The sequence below is a fragment of the Scomber scombrus genome, chromosome 9 (genome assembly GCF_963691925.1).
Source record: "Scomber scombrus chromosome 9, fScoSco1.1, whole genome shotgun sequence".
Taxonomy (NCBI): domain Eukaryota; kingdom Metazoa; phylum Chordata; class Actinopteri; order Scombriformes; family Scombridae; genus Scomber; species Scomber scombrus.
The window spans coordinates 1,636,641-1,658,376 of record NC_084978.1 but is presented as its reverse complement, the minus strand read 5'-3'; the positions used below and the strand labels follow the sequence as shown (position 1 = coordinate 1,658,376).

The following is a 21,736-nucleotide window of genomic DNA, read 5'->3' as shown; positions in this document are numbered from 1 at the left end:
AGGATGGTTTCGATCCATCGACCTCTGGGTTATGGGCCCAGCACGCTTCCGCTGCGCCACTCTGCTTCCTGTTAGTGGTGTTTGAGTTTTGACCTGTATTTCACTGATTTCACACCAATTTCTTGATTTTCAATGACTGGGAAATTGAGTGGACTTGCAAAACCCAGAAGCTTATCATTTCATTCTGTAATGGCAGATACCCAGTGTAGGGCTAGAAACTCCAAGTAGCAGGAGCTAAGATTTGGCAGTGGTGGGATTTGAACCCACGCCTCCTGAGAGACTGGAGCCTTAATCCAGCGCCTTAGACCGCTCGGCCACACTACCTCTTCTTGAGCCCATCAATGTCTGTAGCGACACCGAAAAGACACATTATTGAACGTCAAATATGAAGAGCAAGAACTTCCCAAACATTCAGCTTTGGCCACCACTGATGCAGGCTTTTGGGTCACTGGCGTATGTTGCTGGGCAACTCTTGGTAATAGTCTACCACATAGAGAAGGCCTGAAGAACTTATTAAGTAGCAGAGGATGGTTTCGATCCATCGACCTCTGGGTTATGGGCCCAGCACGCTTCCGCTGCACCACTCTGCTTCCTGTTAATGGTGTTTGAGTTTTGACCTGTATTTCACTGATTTCACACCAATTTCTTGATTTTCAATGACTGGGAAATTTAGGCAAAATTGAGTGGACTTGCAAAACCCAGAAGCTTATCATTTCATTCTGTGATGGGAGTCAGAGAGAGGGATTGTTTACAACTTCCTGCTCTGATACCAACTGTAGGGTTAGTAACTCCAAGTAGCAGGAGCTTAATTTGGCAGTGGTGGGATTTGAACCCACGCCTCCTCAGAGACTGGATCCTTAATCCAGCACCTTAGACCACTCGGCCACACTACCTCCTCTTCAACCCATCGGTGTCTGTAGGGACACCGAAAAGACACAGTGCCGATATCCAAAATTATTGAACGTCAAATATTAATAGCCAGAAGAAGAGAAGAGATGTCCCGAACAACGCATTAATTAGCAGAGGAGGGTTTCGATCCATCCACCTCTGGGTTATGGGCCCAGCACGCTTCCGCTGCGCCACTCTGCTTTCCTTTTGTGGTGGTTGAGTTTTAACCTGTATTTCTCCGATTTCATACCAATTTCTTGTTTTTCAATGACTGGGAAATTTAGGCAAAATTGAGCTGACTTGCAAATCCCAGAAGCTTATCATAACAACTTCCATACTGTAATGCTGACAGAGAGGGATCTTTTCCAACTTCCTGCTCTGTTTATGGCTAGAAACTCCAAGTACCAGGGACTAAACATGGCAGTGGTGGGATTTGAACCCACGCCTCCAGAGAGACTGGAGCCTAAATCCAGCGCCTTAGACCACTCGGCCACACTACCTCCTTTCCAACCCATCAATGTCTGTAGCGACACCGAAAAGACACATTATTGTACGTCAAATATGAAGAGCAAGAATTTCCCAGGTGTCTTCCCAAACATTCAGCTTTGGCCACCATTGATACTGGCTTTTGGGTCAGCGCAGGATGTCGCTGGGCAACTCTTGGTAACAGTCTACCACATAGAGAAGGCCTGAAGAACTTATTAATTAGCAGAGGATGGTTTCGATCCATCGACCTCTGGGTTATGGGCCCAGCACGCTTCCGCTGCGCCACTCTGCTTCCTGTTAGTGGTGTTTGAGTTTTGACCTGTATTTCACTGATTTCACACCAATTTCTTGATTTTCAATGACTGGGAAATTGAGTGGACTTGCAAAACCCAGAAGCTTATCATTTCATTCTGTAATGGCAGATACCCAGTGTAGGGCTAGAAACTCCAAGTAGCAGGAGCTAAGATTTGAACCCACGCCTCCTGAGAGACTGGAGCCTTAATCCAGCGCCTTAGACCGCTCGGCCACACTACCTCTTCTTGAGCCCATCAATGTCTGTAGCGACACCGAAAAGACACATTATTGAACGTCAAATATGAAGAGCAAGAACTTCCCAAACATTCAGCTTTGGCCACCACTGATGCAGGCTTTTGGGTCACTGGCGTATGTTGCTGGGCAACTCTTGGTAATAGTCTACCACATAGAGAAGGCCTGAAGAACTTATTAAGTAGCAGAGGATGGTTTCGATCCATCGACCTCTGGGTTATGGGCCCAGCACGCTTCCGCTGCGCCACTCTGCTTCCTCTTAGTAGTATTTGAGTTTTAACCTGTATTTCACTGATTTCACACCAATTTCTTGATATTCAATGACTGGGAAATTTAGGCAAAATTGAGTGGACTTGCAAAACCCAGAAGCTTATCATTTCATTCTGTGATGGGAGTCAGAGAGAGGGATTGTTTACAACTTCCTGCTCTGATACCAACTGTAGGGTTAGTAACTCCAAGTAGCAGGAGCTTAATTTGGCAGTGGTGGGATTTGAACCCACGCCTCCTCAGAGACTGGAGCCTTAATCCAGCGCCTTAGACCACTCGGCCACACTACCTCCTCTTCAACCCATCGGTGTCTGTAGCGACACCGAAAAGACACAGTGCCGATATCCAAAATTATTGAACGTCAAATACTAATAGCCAGAAGAAGAGAAGAGATGTCCCGAACAACGCATTAATTAGCAGAGGATGGTTTCGATCCATCGACCTCTGGGTTATGGGCCCAGCACGCTTCCGCTGCGCCACTCTGCTTTCCTTTTGTGGTGGTTGAGTTTTAACCTGTATTTCTCCGATTTCACACCAATTTCTTGTTTTTCAATGACTGGGAAATTTAGGCAAAATTGAGCTGACTTGCAAATCCCAGAAGCTTATCATAACAACTTCCATACTGTAATGCTGACAGAGAGGGATCTTTTCCAACTTCCTGCTCTGTTTATGGCTAGAAACTCCAAGTACCAGGGACTAAACATGGCAGTGGTGGGATTTGAACCCACGCCTCCAGAGAGACTGGAGCCTTAATCCAGCGCCTTAGACCACTCGGCCACACTACCTCCTCTTCAACCCATCGGTGTCTGTAGCGACACCGAAAAGACACAGTGCCGATATCCAAAATTATTGAACGTCAAATACTAATAGCCAGAAGAAGAGAAGAGATGTCCCGAACAACGCATTAATTAGCAGAGGATGGTTTCGATCCATCGACCTCTGGGTTATGGGCCCAGCACGCTTCCGCTGCGCCACTCTGCTTCCTCTTAGTAGTATTTGAGTTTTAACCTGTATTTCACTGATTTCACACCAATTTCTTGATATTCAATGACTGGGAAATTTAGGCAAAATTGAGTGGACTTGCAAAACCCAGAAGCTTATCATTTCATTCTGTGATGGGAGTCAGAGAGAGGGATTGTTTACAACTTCCTGCTCTGATACCAACTGTAGGGTTAGTAACTCCAAGTAGCAGGAGCTTAATTTGGCAGTGGTGGGATTTGAACCCACGCCTCCTCAGAGACTGGAGCCTTAATCCAGCGCCTTAGACCACTCGGCCACACTACCTCCTCTTCAACCCATCGGTGTCTGTAGCGACACCGAAAAGACACAGTGCCGATATCCAAAATGATTGAACGTCAAATATTAATAGCCAGAAGAAGAGAAGAGATGTCCCGAACAACGCATTAATTAGCAGAGGATGGTTTCGATCCATCGACCTCTGGGTTATGGGCCCAGCACGCTTCCGCTGCGCCACTCTGCTTTCCTTTTGTGGTGGTTGAGTTTTAACCTGTATTTCTCCGATTTCACACCAATTTCTTGTTTTTCAATGACTGGGAAATTTAGGCAAAATTGAGCTGACTTGCAAATCCCAGAAGCTTATCATAACAACTTCCATACTGTAATGCTGACAGAGAGGGATCTTTTCCAACTTCCTGCTCTGTTTATGGCTAGAAACTCCAAGTACCAGGGACTAAACATGGCAGTGGTGGGATTTGAACCCACGCCTCCAGAGAGACTGGAGCCTAAATCCAGCGCCTTAGACCACTCGGCCACACTACCTCCTTTCCAACCCATCAATGTCTGTAGCGACACCGAAAAGACACATTATTGTACGTCAAATATGAAGAGCAAGAATTTCCCAGGTGTCTTCCCAAACATTCAGCTTTGGCCACCATTGATACTGGCTTTTGGGTCAGCGCAGGATGTCGCTGGGCAACTCTTGGTAACAGTCTACCACATAGAGAAGGCCTGAAGAACTTATTAATTAGCAGAGGATGGTTTCGATCCATCGACCTCTGGGTTATGGGCCCAGCACGCTTCCGCTGCGCCACTCTGCTTCCTGTTAGTGGTGTTTGAGTTTTGACCTGTATTTCACTGATTTCACACCAATTTCTTGATTTTCAATGACTGGGAAATTGAGTGGACTTGCAAAACCCAGAAGCTTATCATTTCATTCTGTAATGGCAGATACCCAGTGTAGGGCTAGAAACTCCAAGTAGCAGGAGCTAAGATTTGAACCCACGCCTCCTGAGAGACTGGAGCCTTAATCCAGCGCCTTAGACCGCTCGGCCACACTACCTCTTCTTGAGCCCATCAATGTCTGTAGCGACACCGAAAAGACACATTATTGAACGTCAAATATGAAGAGCAAGAACTTCCCAAACATTCAGCTTTGGCCACCACTGATGCAGGCTTTTGGGTCACTGGCGTATGTTGCTGGGCAACTCTTGGTAATAGTCTACCACATAGAGAAGGCCTGAAGAACTTATTAAGTAGCAGAGGATGGTTTCGATCCATCGACCTCTGGGTTATGGGCCCAGCACGCTTCCGCTGCGCCACTCTGCTTCCTCTTAGTAGTATTTGAGTTTTAACCTGTATTTCACTGATTTCACACCAATTTCTTGATATTCAATGACTGGGAAATTTAGGCAAAATTGAGTGGACTTGCAAAACCCAGAAGCTTATCATTTCATTCTGTGATGGGAGTCAGAGAGAGGGATTGTTTACAACTTCCTGCTCTGATTCCAAATGTAGGGTTAGTAACTCCAAGTAGCAGGAGCTTAATTTGGCAGTGGTGGGATTTGAACCCACGCCTCCTCAGAGACTGGAGCCTTAATCCAGCGCCTTAGACCACTCGGCCACACTACCTCCTCTTCAACCCATCGGTGTCTGTAGCGACACCGAAAAGACACAGTGCCGATATCCAAAATTATTGAACGTCAAATATTAATAGCCAGAAGAAGAGAAGAGATGTCCCGAACAACGCATTAATTAGCAGAGGATGGTTTCGATCCATCGACCTCTGGGTTATGGGCCCAGCACGCTTCCGCTGCACCACTCTGCTTTCCTTTTGTGGTGGTTGAGTTTTAACCTGTATTTCTCCGATTTCACACCAATTTCTTGTTTTTCAATGACTGGGAAATTTAGGCAAAATTGAGCTGACTTGCAAATCCCAGAAGCTTATCATAACAACTTCCATACTGTAATGCTGACAGAGAGGGATCTTTTCCAACTTCCTGCTCTGTTTATGGCTAGAAACTCCAAGTACCAGGGACTACACATGGCAGTGGTGGGATTTGAACCCACGCCTCCAGAGAGACTGGAGCCTAAATCCAGCGCCTTAGACCACTCGGCCACACTACCTCCTTTCGAACCCATCAATGTCTGTAGCGACACCGAAAAGACACATTATTGTACGTCAAATATGAAGAGCAAGAATTTCCCAGGTGTCTTCCCAAACATTCAGCTTTGGCCACCATTGATACTGGCTTTTGGGTCAGCGCAGGATGTCGCTGGGCAACTCTTGGTAACAGTCTACCACATAGAGAAGGCCTGAAGAACTTATTAATTAGCAGAGGATGGTTTCGATCCATCGACCTCTGGGTTATGGGCCCAGCACGCTTCCGCTGCGCCACTCTGCTTCCTGTTAGTGGTGTTTGAGTTTTGACCTGTATTTCACTGATTTCACACCAATTTCTTGATTTTCAATGACTGGGAAATTGAGTGGACTTGCAAAACCCAGAAGCTTATCATTTCATTCTGTAATGGCAGATACCCAGTGTAGGGCTAGAAACTCCAAGTAGCAGGAGCTAAGATTTGGCAGTGGTGGGATTTGAACCCACGCCTCCTGAGAGACTGGAGCCTTAATCCAGCGCCTTAGACCGCTCGGCCACACTACCTCTTCTTGAGCCCATCAATGTCTGTAGCGACACCGAAAAGACACATTATTGAACGTCAAATATGAAGAGCAAGAACTTCCCAAACATTCAGCTTTGGCCACCACTGATGCAGGCTTTTGGGTCACTGGCGTATGTTACTGGGCAACTCTTGGTAATAGTCTACCACATAGAGAAGGCCTGAAGAACTTATTAAGTAGCAGAGGATGGTTTCGATCCATCGACCTCTGGGTTATGGGCCCAGCACGCTTCCGCTGCACCACTCTGCTTCCTGTTAATGGTGTTTGAGTTTTGACCTGTATTTCACTGATTTCACACCAATTTCTTGATTTTCAATGACTGGGAAATTTAGGCAAAATTGAGTGGACTTGCAAAACCCAGAAGCTTATCATTTCATTCTGTGATGGGAGTCAGAGAGAGGGATTGTTTACAACTTCCTGCTCTGATTCCAAATGTAGGGTTAGTAACTCCAAGTAGCAGGAGCTTAATTTGGCAGTGGTGGGATTTGAACCCACGCCTCCTCAGAGACTGGAGCCTTAATCCAGCGCCTTAGACCACTCGGCCACACTACCTCCTCTTCAACCCATCGGTGTCTGTAGCGACACCGAAAAGACACAGTGCCGATATCCAAAATTATTGAACGTCAAATATTAATAGCCAGAAGAAGAGAAGAGATGTCCCGAACAACGCATTAATTAGCAGAGGATGGTTTCGATCCATCGACCTCTGGGTTATGGGCCCAGCACGCTTCCGCTGCGCCACTCTGCTTCCTGTTAGTGGTGTTTGAGTTTTGACCTGTATTTCACTGATTTCACACCAATTTCTTGATTTTCAATGACTGGGAAATTGAGTGGACTTGCAAAACCCAGAAGCTTATCATTTCATTCTGTAATGGCAGATACCCAGTGTAGGGCTAGAAACTCCAAGTAGCAGGAGCTAAGATTTGGCAGTGGTGGGATTTGAACCCACGCCTCCTGAGAGACTGGAGCCTTAATCCAGCGCCTTAGACCGCTCGGCCACACTACCTCTTCTTGAGCCCATCAATGTCTGTAGCGACACCGAAAAGACACATTATTGAACGTCAAATATGAAGAGCAAGAACTTCCCAAACATTCAGCTTTGGCCACCACTGATGCAGGCTTTTGGGTCACTGGCGTATGTTACTGGGCAACTCTTGGTAATAGTCTACCACATAGAGAAGGCCTGAAGAACTTATTAAGTAGCAGAGGATGGTTTCGATCCATCGACCTCTGGGTTATGGGCCCAGCACGCTTCCGCTGCACCACTCTGCTTCCTGTTAATGGTGTTTGAGTTTTGACCTGTATTTCACTGATTTCACACCAATTTCTTGATATTCAATGACTGGGAAATTTAGGCAAAATTGAGTGGACTTGCAAAACCCAGAAGCTTATCATTTCATTCTGTGATGGGAGTCAGAGAGAGGGATTGTTTACAACTTCCTGCTCTGATACCAACTGTAGGGTTAGTAACTCCAAGTAGCAGGAGCTTAATTTGGCAGTGGTGGGATTTGAACCCACGCCTCCTCAGAGACTGGAGCCTTAATCCAGCGCCTTAGACCACTCGGCCACACTACCTCCTCTTCAACCCATCGGTGTCTGTAGCGACACCGAAAAGACACAGTGCCGATATCCAAAATGATTGAACGTCAAATATTAATAGCCAGAAGAAGAGAAGAGATGTCCCGAACAACGCATTAATTAGCAGAGGATGGTTTCGATCCATCGACCTCTGGGTTATGGGCCCAGCACGCTTCCGCTGCGCCACTCTGCTTTCCTTTTGTGGTGGTTGAGTTTTAACCTGTATTTCTCCGATTTCACACCAATTTCTTGTTTTTCAATGACTGGGAAATTTAGGCAAAATTGAGCTGACTTGCAAATCCCAGAAGCTTATCATAACAACTTCCATACTGTAATGCTGACAGAGAGGGATCTTTTCCAACTTCCTGCTCTGTTTATGGCTAGAAACTCCAAGTACCAGGGACTAAACATGGCAGTGGTGGGATTTGAACCCACGCCTCCAGAGAGACTGGAGCCTAAATCCAGCGCCTTAGACCACTCGGCCACACTACCTCCTTTCCAACCCATCAATGTCTGTAGCGACACCGAAAAGACACATTATTGTACGTCAAATATGAAGAGCAAGAATTTCCCAGGTGTCTTCCCAAACATTCAGCTTTGGCCACCATTGATACTGGCTTTTGGGTCAGCGCAGGATGTCGCTGGGCAACTCTTGGTAACAGTCTACCACATAGAGAAGGCCTGAAGAACTTATTAATTAGCAGAGGATGGTTTCGATCCATCGACCTCTGGGTTATGGGCCCAGCACGCTTCCGCTGCGCCACTCTGCTTCCTGTTAGTGGTGTTTGAGTTTTGACCTGTATTTCACTGATTTCACACCAATTTCTTGATTTTCAATGACTGGGAAATTGAGTGGACTTGCAAAACCCAGAAGCTTATCATTTCATTCTGTAATGGCAGATACCCAGTGTAGGGCTAGAAACTCCAAGTAGCAGGAGCTAAGATTTGAACCCACGCCTCCTGAGAGACTGGAGCCTTAATCCAGCGCCTTAGACCGCTCGGCCACACTACCTCTTCTTGAGCCCATCAATGTCTGTAGCGACACCGAAAAGACACATTATTGAACGTCAAATATGAAGAGCAAGAACTTCCCAAACATTCAGCTTTGGCCACCACTGATGCAGGCTTTTGGGTCACTGGCGTATGTTGCTGGGCAACTCTTGGTAATAGTCTACCACATAGAGAAGGCCTGAAGAACTTATTAAGTAGCAGAGGATGGTTTCGATCCATCGACCTCTGGGTTATGGGCCCAGCACGCTTCCGCTGCGCCACTCTGCTTCCTCTTAGTAGTATTTGAGTTTTAACCTGTATTTCACTGATTTCACACCAATTTCTTGATATTCAATGACTGGGAAATTTAGGCAAAATTGAGTGGACTTGCAAAACCCAGAAGCTTATCATTTCATTCTGTGATGGGAGTCAGAGAGAGGGATTGTTTACAACTTCCTGCTCTGATTCCAAATGTAGGGTTAGTAACTCCAAGTAGCAGGAGCTTAATTTGGCAGTGGTGGGATTTGAACCCACGCCTCCTCAGAGACTGGAGCCTTAATCCAGCGCCTTAGACCACTCGGCCACACTACCTCCTCTTCAACCCATCGGTGTCTGTAGCGACACCGAAAAGACACAGTGCCGATATCCAAAATTATTGAACGTCAAATATTAATAGCCAGAAGAAGAGAAGAGATGTCCCGAACAACGCATTAATTAGCAGAGGATGGTTTCGATCCATCGACCTCTGGGTTATGGGCCCAGCACGCTTCCGCTGCACCACTCTGCTTTCCTTTTGTGGTGGTTGAGTTTTAACCTGTATTTCTCCGATTTCACACCAATTTCTTGTTTTTCAATGACTGGGAAATTTAGGCAAAATTGAGCTGACTTGCAAATCCCAGAAGCTTATCATAACAACTTCCATACTGTAATGCTGACAGAGAGGGATCTTTTCCAACTTCCTGCTCTGTTTATGGCTAGAAACTCCAAGTACCAGGGACTACACATGGCAGTGGTGGGATTTGAACCCACGCCTCCAGAGAGACTGGAGCCTAAATCCAGCGCCTTAGACCACTCGGCCACACTACCTCCTTTCGAACCCATCAATGTCTGTAGCGACACCGAAAAGACACATTATTGTACGTCAAATATGAAGAGCAAGAATTTCCCAGGTGTCTTCCCAAACATTCAGCTTTGGCCACCATTGATACTGGCTTTTGGGTCAGCGCAGGATGTCGCTGGGCAACTCTTGGTAACAGTCTACCACATAGAGAAGGCCTGAAGAACTTATTAATTAGCAGAGGATGGTTTCGATCCATCGACCTCTGGGTTATGGGCCCAGCACGCTTCCGCTGCGCCACTCTGCTTCCTGTTAGTGGTGTTTGAGTTTTGACCTGTATTTCACTGATTTCACACCAATTTCTTGATTTTCAATGACTGGGAAATTGAGTGGACTTGCAAAACCCAGAAGCTTATCATTTCATTCTGTAATGGCAGATACCCAGTGTAGGGCTAGAAACTCCAAGTAGCAGGAGCTAAGATTTGGCAGTGGTGGGATTTGAACCCACGCCTCCTGAGAGACTGGAGCCTTAATCCAGCGCCTTAGACCGCTCGGCCACACTACCTCTTCTTGAGCCCATCAATGTCTGTAGCGACACCGAAAAGACACATTATTGAACGTCAAATATGAAGAGCAAGAACTTCCCAAACATTCAGCTTTGGCCACCACTGATGCAGGCTTTTGGGTCACTGGCGTATGTTACTGGGCAACTCTTGGTAATAGTCTACCACATAGAGAAGGCCTGAAGAACTTATTAAGTAGCAGAGGATGGTTTCGATCCATCGACCTCTGGGTTATGGGCCCAGCACGCTTCCGCTGCACCACTCTGCTTCCTGTTAATGGTGTTTGAGTTTTGACCTGTATTTCACTGATTTCACACCAATTTCTTGATTTTCAATGACTGGGAAATTTAGGCAAAATTGAGTGGACTTGCAAAACCCAGAAGCTTATCATTTCATTCTGTGATGGGAGTCAGAGAGAGGGATTGTTTACAACTTCCTGCTCTGATTCCAAATGTAGGGTTAGTAACTCCAAGTAGCAGGAGCTTAATTTGGCAGTGGTGGGATTTGAACCCACGCCTCCTCAGAGACTGGAGCCTTAATCCAGCGCCTTAGACCACTCGGCCACACTACCTCCTCTTCAACCCATCGGTGTCTGTAGCGACACCGAAAAGACACAGTGCCGATATCCAAAATTATTGAACGTCAAATATTAATAGCCAGAAGAAGAGAAGAGATGTCCCGAACAACGCATTAATTAGCAGAGGATGGTTTCGATCCATCGACCTCTGGGTTATGGGCCCAGCACGCTTCCGCTGCGCCACTCTGCTTCCTGTTAGTGGTGTTTGAGTTTTGACCTGTATTTCACTGATTTCACACCAATTTCTTGATTTTCAATGACTGGGAAATTGAGTGGACTTGCAAAACCCAGAAGCTTATCATTTCATTCTGTAATGGCAGATACCCAGTGTAGGGCTAGAAACTCCAAGTAGCAGGAGCTAAGATTTGGCAGTGGTGGGATTTGAACCCACGCCTCCTGAGAGACTGGAGCCTTAATCCAGCGCCTTAGACCGCTCGGCCACACTACCTCTTCTTGAGCCCATCAATGTCTGTAGCGACACCGAAAAGACACATTATTGAACGTCAAATATGAAGAGCAAGAACTTCCCAAACATTCAGCTTTGGCCACCACTGATGCAGGCTTTTGGGTCACTGGCGTATGTTACTGGGCAACTCTTGGTAATAGTCTACCACATAGAGAAGGCCTGAAGAACTTATTAAGTAGCAGAGGATGGTTTCGATCCATCGACCTCTGGGTTATGGGCCCAGCACGCTTCCGCTGCACCACTCTGCTTCCTGTTAATGGTGTTTGAGTTTTGACCTGTATTTCACTGATTTCACACCAATTTCTTGATTTTCAATGACTGGGAAATTTAGGCAAAATTGAGTGGACTTGCAAAACCCAGAAGCTTATCATTTCATTCTGTGATGGGAGTCAGAGAGAGGGATTGTTTACAACTTCCTGCTCTGATACCAACTGTAGGGTTAGTAACTCCAAGTAGCAGGAGCTTAATTTGGCAGTGGTGGGATTTGAACCCACGCCTCCTCAGAGACTGGAGCCTTAATCCAGCGCCTTAGACCACTCGGCCACACTACCTCCTCTTCAACCCATCGGTGTCTGTAGGGACAACGAAAAGACACAGTGCCGATATCCAAAAGTATTGAACGTCAAATATTAATAGCCAGAAGAAGAGAAGAGATGTCCCGAACAACGCATTAATTAGCAGAGGAGGGTTTCGATCCATCGACCTCTGGGTTATGGGCCCAGCACGCTTCCGCTGCGCCACTCTGCTTTCCTTTTGTGGTGGTTGAGTTTTAACCTGTATTTCTCCGATTTCACACCAATTTCTTGTTTTTCAATGACTGGGAAATTTAGGCAAAATTGAGCTGACTTGCAAATCCCAGAAGCTTATCATAACAACTTCCATACTGTAATGCTGACAGAGAGGGAACTTTTCCAACTTCCTGCTCTGTTTATGGCTAGAAACTCCAAGTACCAGGGACTAAACATGGCAGTGGTGGGATTTGAACCCACGCCTCCAGAGAGACTGGAGCCTAAATCCAGCGCCTTAGACCACTCGGCCACACTACCTCCTTTCCAACCCATCAATGTCTGTAGCGACACCGAAAAGACACATTATTGTACGTCAAATATGAAGAGCAAGAATTTCCCAGGTGTCTTCCCAAACATTCAGCTTTGGCCACCATTGATACTGGCTTTTGGGTCAGCGCAGGATGTCGCTGGGCAACTCTTGGTAACAGTCTACCACATAGAGAAGGCCTGAAGAACTTATTAATTAGCAGAGGATGGTTTCGATCCATCGACCTCTGGGTTATGGGCCCAGCACGCTTCCGCTGCGCCACTCTGCTTCCTGTTAGTGGTGTTTGAGTTTTGACCTGTATTTCACTGATTTCACACCAATTTCTTGATTTTCAATGACTGGGAAATTGAGTGGACTTGCAAAACCCAGAAGCTTATCATTTCATTCTGTAATGGCAGATACCCAGTGTAGGGCTAGAAACTCCAAGTAGCAGGAGCTAAGATTTGGCAGTGGTGGGATTTGAACCCACGCCTCCTGAGAGACTGGAGCCTTAATCCAGCGCCTTAGACCGCTCGGCCACACTACCTCTTCTTGAGCCCATCAATGTCTGTAGCGACACCGAAAAGACACATTATTGAACGTCAAATATGAAGAGCAAGAACTTCCCAAACATTCAGCTTTGGCCACCACTGATGCAGGCTTTTGGGTCACTGGCGTATGTTGCTGGGCAACTCTTGGTAATAGTCTACCACATAGAGAAGGCCTGAAGAACTTATTAAGTAGCAGAGGATGGTTTCGATCCATCGACCTCTGGGTTATGGGCCCAGCACGCTTCCGCTGCACCACTCTGCTTCCTGTTAATGGTGTTTGAGTTTTGACCTGTATTTCACTGATTTCACACCAATTTCTTGATTTTCAATGACTGGGAAATTTAGGCAAAATTGAGTGGACTTGCAAAACCCAGAAGCTTATCATTTCATTCTGTGATGGGAGTCAGAGAGAGGGATTGTTTACAACTTCCTGCTCTGATACCAACTGTAGGGTTAGTAACTCCAAGTAGCAGGAGCTTAATTTGGCAGTGGTGGGATTTGAACCCACGCCTCCTCAGAGACTGGATCCTTAATCCAGCACCTTAGACCACTCGGCCACACTACCTCCTCTTCAACCCATCGGTGTCTGTAGGGACACCGAAAAGACACAGTGCCGATATCCAAAATTATTGAACGTCAAATATTAATAGCCAGAAGAAGAGAAGAGATGTCCCGAACAACGCATTAATTAGCAGAGGAGGGTTTCGATCCATCCACCTCTGGGTTATGGGCCCAGCACGCTTCCGATGCGCCACTCTGCTTTCCTTTTGTGGTGGTTGAGTTTTAACCTGTATTTCTCCGATTTCACACCAATTTCTTGTTTTTCAATGACTGGGAAATTTAGGCAAAATTGAGCTGACTTGCAAATCCCAGAAGCTTATCATAACAACTTCCATACTGTAATGCTGACAGAGAGGGATCTTTTCCAACTTCCTGCTCTGTTTATGGCTAGAAACTCCAAGTACCAGGGACTAAACATGGCAGTGGTGGGATTTGAACCCACGCCTCCAGAGAGACTGGAGCCTAAATCCAGCGCCTTAGACCACTCGGCCACACTACCTCCTTTCCAACCCATCAATGTCTGTAGCGACACCGAAAAGACACATTATTGTACGTCAAATATGAAGAGCAAGAATTTCCCAGGTGTCTTCCCAAACATTCAGCTTTGGCCACCATTGATACTGGCTTTTGGGTCAGCGCAGGATGTCGCTGGGCAACTTTTGGTAACAGTCTACCACATAGAGAAGGCCTGAAGAACTTATTAATTAGCAGAGGATGGTTTCGATCCATCGACCTCTGGGTTATGGGCCCAGCACGCTTCCGCTGCGCCACTCTGCTTCCTGTTAATGGTGTTTGAGTTTTGAACTGTATTTCACTGATTTCACACCAATTTCTTGATTTTCAATGACTGGGAAATTGAGTGGACTTGCAAAACCCAGAAGCTTATCATTTCATTCTGTAATGGCAGATACCCAGTGTAGGGCTAGAAACTCCAAGTAGCAGGAGCTAAGATTTGAACCCACGCCTCCCGAGAGACTGGAGCCTTAATCCAGCGCATTAGACCGCTCGGCCACACTACCTCTCCTTGAGCCCATCAATGTCTGTAGCGACACTGAAAAGACACATTATTGAACGTCAAATATGAAGAGCAAGAACTTCCCAAACATTCAGCTTTGGCCACCACTGATGCAGTCTTTTGGGTCACTGGCGTATGTTGCTGGGCAACTCTTGGTAATAGTCTACCACATAGAGAAGGCCTGAAGAACTTATTAAGTAGCAGAGGATGGTTTCGATCCATCGACCTCTGGGTTATGGGCCCAGCACGCTTCCGCTGCGCCACTCTGCTTCCTGTTAATGGTGTTTGAGTTTTGACCTGTATTTCACTGATTTCACACCAATTTCTTGATTTTCAATGACTGGGAAATTTAGGCAAAACTGAGTGGACTTGCAAAATCCAGAAGCTTATCATTTCATTCTGTAATGGCAGATACCCAGTGTAGGGCTAGAAACTCCAAGTAGCAGGAGCTAAGATTTGGCAGTGGTGGGATTTGAACCCACGCCTCCTGAGAGACTGGAGCCTTAATCCAGCGCCTTTGACCGCTCGGCCACACTACCTCTTCTTGAGCCCATCAATGTCTGTAGCGACACCGAAAAGACACATTATTGTACGTCAAATATGAAGAGCAAGAATTTCCCAGGTGTCTTCCCAAACATTCAGCTCTGGCCACCATTGATACTGGCTTTTGGGTCAGCGCAGGATGTCGCTGGGCAACTCTTGGTAACAGTCTACCACATAGAGAAGGCCTGAAGAACTTATTAATTAGCAGAGGATGGTTTCGATCCATCGACCTCTGGGTTATGGGCCCAGCACGCTTCCGCTGCGCCACTCTGCTTCCTGTTAGTGGTGTTTGAGTTTTGACCTGTATTTCACTGATTTCGCACCAATTTCTCGATTTTCAATGACTGGGAAATTGAGTGGACTTGCAAAACCCAGAAGCTTATCATTTCATTCTGTAATGGCAGATACCCAGTGTAGGGCTAGAAACTCCAAGTAGCAGGAGCTAAGATTTGGCAGTGGTGGGATTTGAACCCATGCCTCCTGAGAGACTGGAGCCTTAATCCAGCGCCTTAGACCGCTCGGCCACACTACCTCTTCTTGAGCCCATCAATGTCTGTAGCGACACCGAAAAGACACATTATTGAACGTCAAATATGAAGAGCAAGAACTTCCCAAACATTCAGCTTTGGCCACCACTGATGCAGGCTTTTGGGTCACTGGCGTATGTTGCTGGGCAACTCTTGGTAATAGTCTACCACATAGAGAAGGCCTGAAGAACTTGTTAAGTAGCAGAGGATGGTTTCGATCCATCGACCTCTGGGTTATGGGCCCAGCACGCTTCCGCTGCGCCACTCTGCTTCCTCTTAGTAGTATTTGAGTTTTAACCTGTATTTCACTGATTTCACACCAATTTCTTGATTTTCAATGACTGGGAAATTTAGGCAAAATTGAGTGGACTTGCAAAACCCAGAAGCTTATCATTTCATTCTGTGATGGGAGTCAGAGAGAGGGATTGTTTACAACTTCCTGCTCTGATACCAACTGTAGGGTTAGTAACTCCAAGTAGCAGGAGCTTAATTTGAACCCACGCCTCCTCAGAGACTGGAGCCTTAATCCAGCGCCTTAGACCACTCGGCCACACTACCTCCTCTTCAACCCATCGGTGTCTGTAGCGACACCGAAAAGACACAGTGCCGATATCCAAAATTATTGAACGTCAAATATTAATAGCCAGAAGAAGAGAAGAGATGTCCCGAACAACGCATTAATTAGCAGAGGATGGTTTCGATCCATCGACCTCTGGGTTATGGGCCCAGCACGCTTCCGCTGCGCCACTCTGCTTTCCTTTTGTGGTGGTTGAGTTTTAACCTGTATTTCTCCGATTTCACACCAATTTCTTGTTTTTCAATGACTGGGAAATTTAGGCAAAATTGAGCTGACTTGCAAATCCCAGAAGCTTATCATAACAACTTCCATACTGTAATGCTGACAGAGAGGGATCTTTTCCAACTTCCTGCTCTGTTTATGGCTAGAAACTCCAAGTACCAGGGACTAAACATGGCAGTGGTGGGATTTGAACCCACGCCTCCAGAGAGACTGGAGCCTAAATCCAGCGCCTTAGACCACTCGGCCACACTACCTCCTTTCGAACCCATCAATGTCTGTAGCGACACCGAAAAGACACATTATTGTACGTCAAATATGAAGAGCAAGAATTTCCCAGGTGTCTTCCCAAACATTCAGCTTTGGCCACCATTGATACTGGCTTTTGGGTCAGCGCAGGATGTCGCTGGGCAACTCTTGGTAACAGTCTACCACATAGAGAAGGCCTGAAGAACTTATTAATTAGCAGAGGATGGTTTCGATCCATCGACCTCTGGGTTATGGGCCCAGCACGATTCCGCTGCGCCACTCTGCTTCCTGTTAGTGGTGTTTGAGTTTTGACCTGTATTTCACTGATTTCACACCAATTTCTTGATTTTCAATGACTGGGAAATTGAGTGGACTTGCAAAACCCAGAAGCTTATCATTTCATTCTGTAATGGCAGATACCCAGTGTAGGGCTAGAAACTCCAAGTAGCAGGAGCTAAGATTTGAACCCAGGCCTCCTGAGAGACTGGAGCCTTAATCCAGCGCCTTAGACCACTCGGCCACACTACCTCCTCTCGAATCCATCAATGTCTGTAGCGACACCGAAAAGACACATTATTGAACGTCAAATATGAAGAGCAAGTATTTCCCAGGTGTCTTCCCAAACATTCAGCTTTGGCCACCACTGATATGGGCTTTTTTGATCACTGGAGAATGTTGCTGGGCAACTCTTGGTAATAAAATATCACATAGAGAAGGCTTGAACAACATATTAATTAGCAGAGGATGGTTTCGATCCATTGACCTCTGGGTTACGGGCCCAACACATTTCTGCTGCACCACTCTGCTTCCTGTCAGTTGTGTTTTTAGTTTTAACCTGTATTTCACTGATTTCACACCAATCTCATGGTGCCTGGAGAGTTTCATGAGATGTCAGAGGAAAACTAAATAAGTTTGACTTCTTCCTTCTATGCAACATGATTGAAAATTATTTTAAAAAACCAAACCTAAATTAAATAATACTTTCATAGCTCTAGACTGTGGCAAAAAGAGAGAGAAATCACACAGATATTCAGTATAACACAATATATTTATTTAAAACAAAGAGACTCTGTAAGATGATTGAGTTCATGGTCTGTGGGTGTTGTAAGGTGGAACAAAGCCAAAATAACACAACAATGCATGAGTCTGTGTGGGAGGATAGAAGAAGGTCTGAACTGGCAGCTTCTCTGGCTCATGAGGCTCAGGTGTGTCCTGTCCTGCACTCACGTACCTCGTTTTCTCATATCTGCCACAGATTGGCTCCGTCCTGTTGGTGTGGACTGACCCGAGCTAGTGGGAAACCAAAAACACTGTGTTATCATACTAATGTTAGAGACATGAATGCTCAAAAATGATTATTTGACCTATATTTTGCATATAACCAGATTTAAATGAACAATTAACACACAGACACATGATTACAACAGAGAAGGTGTATTATTATTAACATAACGTCAGATACAAAACTGAACTGAAGCTGCTTTATTCTTAAATATATTTAAAGGCACGTTTAACCCTCCTGTTGTCCTTGAGTCAAGGAAGGAAGGGAGGAAGAAGGAAGGAAAGGAGGGAGGAAGGAAGGAAGCAAAGGAGGGAGGAAGGAAGGGAGGAAAGGAAAGAAGGAAGGGAGGAAGGAAATGGAAGGAAAGGAAGGAAGGACGGAGGAAATAAGGAAGGAAGGAAGGTAGGAGGGAGGGAGGGAGAAAGAAAAAGAGGAAGGGAGGAAGGAAGGAAAGAAGGAAAGAAGGAAGGAAGGAAAGAAGGAACAGTCAAAACAGACGGGGTCAATTTGACCCAGGAGGACGACACGAAGGTTAAACAACATGGCCATTCAAAGCGTTTATTTAAATAAATGGAGTGTTTATCTGATTACTTTGTTAAGATCTTAACGCTCAGAAGTATGTCCAGTTAAACTGAGACTTCAGGTGACAAAGTGCCGTTTGTCAAAGGAAAGTAAGTTTACTCAAGTGCTGTTCTTCTTCTGCTCCACTACATTTATTTGAATAAACTCCAGACATAAAAATACACATTTAAATTAGAGCCTGACCAATGCTGGATTTTTGAGACTGATACCAATAATATAATATTAAGGAATGACACAATTCCAATCAATTATCAACTGATTATTTTATATATTTAAAAACATATATTATTATTGTTATTTTCTCAGTTTTTAATTTTGTCTTTTGTTCTGTCTTATTATCAGCTTGTCAATCAAATAACCGTAAAGCACTTTGAACTACACTAGTCTGTATGAAAGGTGCTATTTAAGCAGTTTGATTGATTAAATACAGTTAAAGGGATGAAAAGACAATAAAAAATGAGCTAAAATAGAATAAGACAGGAGAATAAAAGTCTAAATCAAAAGCTCCAAATCTGATTTAATAAAAAGAAACAAGGTGTAATGGTCCTTTAAACTGCGAGCGATCAATCATTATAAGATGTTTTCATGTGAATCTGCTTCTGATGTAACGCCAAACATCCACACTGACAAACACATATTGACATGAAGTCTGTGTCGAGGGTGTGAGAAGAGGGGAACGGGGGGGGTTGGTGTTGTTTGGGGGGGTGAGGTGGGAGTTTATGATGCTGTTTGTAAAAACCCTCCAGCTGGCGTTGAGCTCCCAGCAGACGCCCCCACCCAGCACCCTGCACCTTGTTTAGGAGGAAACAAATGGCAAATGAAGAGACATTAAGTTCCACATGTTACACACAGGTGTCAGAGTAATAACGCGTATCAGAGGAGACGAAAAAAAAAGAAGAAGAAGAAGAAGAAGAAGAAGAGGAAGTGGTCTCAGGGGAAACAGCATGAGAGCTCTGCTGTCGGCTCCCACTCGTCCAGGCAGGAGACGATGTCTGATTGGACGCTTTGTTTCTGCCTCTAATGGAGCCTGAAAGCCGACGAGCTGTTTCTGCTGAGTTCTTCACCAACGTTTGAACCGTCAGAAAGCTTTAAGAAGTAAAAAAAAACAAAAAACACTCTCTTTCTTGTCTTCTCCTCCCACCGTGTTAGAGTACAAACAGACACTCACTTTGATTTTTTTTTTTAGTGAGTTCACTTTCAGGATGTTTCAATTATTTCAGATTAAAGTCTTTCATAGTTCTTCAAGCTTTCATCACTGCAGGTTTTATTCTGTTCCACTGAATGCCTTCTGTTACTTTACCTCCTCTTTTCATTACATTTGTTTTATAATATATAATAAATTGTGTCTGATTTCTCTTAGTCAAGAAAAATCTAATTATCTCGTTAAGATCCTCATTAAAAATCCAGACTCTGAATTTAAAGCTCATGAATACAAGTACAGTTTGAGGTACTTTACTGTACTTTACTGTAGTACAGTTTGAGGTACTTATACTTTACTGCAGTACAGTTTGAGGTACTTGTACTTTACTGTAGTACAGTTTGAGGTACTTGTACTTTACTGTAGTACAGTTAGAGGTACTTGTACTTTATTGTAGTACAGTTTGAGGTACTTGTACTTTACTGTAGTATAGTTCGAGGTACTTATACTTTACTGTAGTACAGTTTGAGGTACTTGTACTTTACTGTAGTATTTCCATGTGATGCTACTTTCTACATCTCAGAGGGAAATATTGTACTTTCTACTCCACTACATTTATTTGACAGCTTTAGTTACTTTACAGATGCAGATTTGACTCAATGGATAATATAACAAGCTTTATAAATACAACACATTGTTAAAGATGAAAGCAGAAAGCAGTGTGTAGTCGGCTCACATCTCAGATGTCTATGAGTTGTTAACAGCTCCACCAAATACTGATTTTTCCCTCTAAACTTCTCACATGCTTTCATTTCAATAAATGTTCAAATGATCCAATATTTCATCAAAAATCAAAGATTAGAGAAAAAGTTCAAAAGCTGAAAACACATTTGTGAATCAGAACTTAGTTTTCTCTTCTTTCCTCTCCCATTAATCATCTCACCACCCCTCACATTTATCTGCTGACCCTTTGGAGGGGCCCCACCCCTAGGTTGGGAACCACTGGACTAAACTAGCTAACTGTATATAAAGTAGTGTAAACTAGCTCCACCTCCAGCAGCTACAACAGTAACATGCTGCTCTAACACTGATGCTTCACTATTAATAATCTAATGATGTCATAATAATAATATATCAGTCAGAGGACCAAACCACTACTTTACTGTAATACTGCATACTACATCACTCATAATACTGCAGTACTTTTACTGTAATACTGCATACTACATCACTATAATACTGCTGTACTTTTACTGTAATACTGCATACTACATCACTATAATACTGCAGTACTTTTACTGTAATACTGCATACTACATCACTATAATACTGCAGTACTTTTACTGTAATACTGCATACTACATCACTATAATACTGCTGTACTTTTACTGTAATACTGCATACTACATCACTCATAATACTGCAGTACTTTTACTGTAATACTGCATACTACATCACTCATAATACTGCAGTACTTTTACTGCCTCTATAATATAATCATGGAGTTCATCTACAACATGTAGAACTGCTACAGTATGTTCTGAATGTGACGCTGATGTTGGCGATGCTGAACAGAGGTTTTGTTGTGGTTTCTCCTCCCCAAAAGAAAACAAACCAATCCCAGAGGGTCGGACCTGCCTGAGGTCATAACACACACACACACACACACACACACACACACACACACACACACACACACACACACACACACACACACACACACACACACACACACACACACACACACACACACACACACACACACACACACACACACACACACACACAGCCCTGCCTGTGAGGCTCGACCCGGGGATAACACACCCTGCACTGTTCCCTCTGTGAAGAACAAACCTCCAACATCCTCCAACACACACACAGCATCTTTATGTGCATGTTTGTATTCACATCACTCTCCTCTTGTTTTTCGGACTGTGTGAAACTCTCAGTCTGACCTGGAACCAGCTCCGGGGCTCGGCCTAATTGTTGGCTGAATAATAAGTCTAAAAGATTTAAAGGTGTTGTCGTCACTCTCACATGTTTTTTTTTTAGTTTGACATTTATCTTCCAGCCTGCAGAGGAAACACAAATTGTCTTTTATTTTTCTCTCAGTGAAACTTCAG

The 21,736-nt window shown here is 44.8% G+C and overlaps 16 non-coding genes across 16 annotated transcripts; all 16 read right to left on the bottom strand.

The window, feature by feature from the left end:
- Positions 1 to 242: 242 nt before the first annotated feature.
- trnal-aag (transfer RNA leucine (anticodon AAG)) lies at positions 243 to 324 on the bottom strand. Its single transcript has one exon. It is a non-coding gene; the product is annotated as a tRNA-Leu (tRNA).
- Positions 325 to 1,306: 982 nt separating this feature from the next.
- trnal-uag (transfer RNA leucine (anticodon UAG)) lies at positions 1,307 to 1,388 on the bottom strand. Its single transcript has one exon. It is a non-coding gene; the product is annotated as a tRNA-Leu (tRNA).
- A 1,502-nt stretch (positions 1,389 to 2,890) lies between these two features.
- trnal-aag (transfer RNA leucine (anticodon AAG)) lies at positions 2,891 to 2,972 on the bottom strand. Its single transcript has one exon. It is a non-coding gene; the product is annotated as a tRNA-Leu (tRNA).
- Positions 2,973 to 3,884: 912 nt separating this feature from the next.
- Positions 3,885 to 3,966, bottom strand: trnal-uag (transfer RNA leucine (anticodon UAG)). The gene has a single exon. It is a non-coding gene; the product is annotated as a tRNA-Leu (tRNA).
- Positions 3,967 to 5,468: 1,502 nt separating this feature from the next.
- Positions 5,469 to 5,550, bottom strand: trnal-uag (transfer RNA leucine (anticodon UAG)). The gene has a single exon. It is a non-coding gene; the product is annotated as a tRNA-Leu (tRNA).
- A 454-nt stretch (positions 5,551 to 6,004) lies between these two features.
- Positions 6,005 to 6,086, bottom strand: trnal-aag (transfer RNA leucine (anticodon AAG)). The gene has a single exon. It is a non-coding gene; the product is annotated as a tRNA-Leu (tRNA).
- Positions 6,087 to 7,027: 941 nt separating this feature from the next.
- Positions 7,028 to 7,109, bottom strand: trnal-aag (transfer RNA leucine (anticodon AAG)). The gene has a single exon. It is a non-coding gene; the product is annotated as a tRNA-Leu (tRNA).
- A 982-nt stretch (positions 7,110 to 8,091) lies between these two features.
- trnal-uag (transfer RNA leucine (anticodon UAG)) lies at positions 8,092 to 8,173 on the bottom strand. The gene has a single exon. It is a non-coding gene; the product is annotated as a tRNA-Leu (tRNA).
- Positions 8,174 to 9,675: 1,502 nt separating this feature from the next.
- On the bottom strand, positions 9,676 to 9,757 carry trnal-uag (transfer RNA leucine (anticodon UAG)). The gene has a single exon. It is a non-coding gene; the product is annotated as a tRNA-Leu (tRNA).
- Positions 9,758 to 10,211: 454 nt separating this feature from the next.
- trnal-aag (transfer RNA leucine (anticodon AAG)) lies at positions 10,212 to 10,293 on the bottom strand. The gene has a single exon. It is a non-coding gene; the product is annotated as a tRNA-Leu (tRNA).
- A 941-nt stretch (positions 10,294 to 11,234) lies between these two features.
- trnal-aag (transfer RNA leucine (anticodon AAG)) lies at positions 11,235 to 11,316 on the bottom strand. The gene has a single exon. It is a non-coding gene; the product is annotated as a tRNA-Leu (tRNA).
- Positions 11,317 to 12,298: 982 nt separating this feature from the next.
- On the bottom strand, positions 12,299 to 12,380 carry trnal-uag (transfer RNA leucine (anticodon UAG)). Its single transcript has one exon. It is a non-coding gene; the product is annotated as a tRNA-Leu (tRNA).
- Positions 12,381 to 12,834: 454 nt separating this feature from the next.
- On the bottom strand, positions 12,835 to 12,916 carry trnal-aag (transfer RNA leucine (anticodon AAG)). Its single transcript has one exon. It is a non-coding gene; the product is annotated as a tRNA-Leu (tRNA).
- Positions 12,917 to 13,898: 982 nt separating this feature from the next.
- trnal-uag (transfer RNA leucine (anticodon UAG)) lies at positions 13,899 to 13,980 on the bottom strand. Its single transcript has one exon. It is a non-coding gene; the product is annotated as a tRNA-Leu (tRNA).
- Positions 13,981 to 14,953: 973 nt separating this feature from the next.
- Positions 14,954 to 15,035, bottom strand: trnal-aag (transfer RNA leucine (anticodon AAG)). The gene has a single exon. It is a non-coding gene; the product is annotated as a tRNA-Leu (tRNA).
- Positions 15,036 to 16,537: 1,502 nt separating this feature from the next.
- trnal-uag (transfer RNA leucine (anticodon UAG)) lies at positions 16,538 to 16,619 on the bottom strand. Its single transcript has one exon. It is a non-coding gene; the product is annotated as a tRNA-Leu (tRNA).
- Positions 16,620 to 21,736: the final 5,117 nt, after the last annotated feature.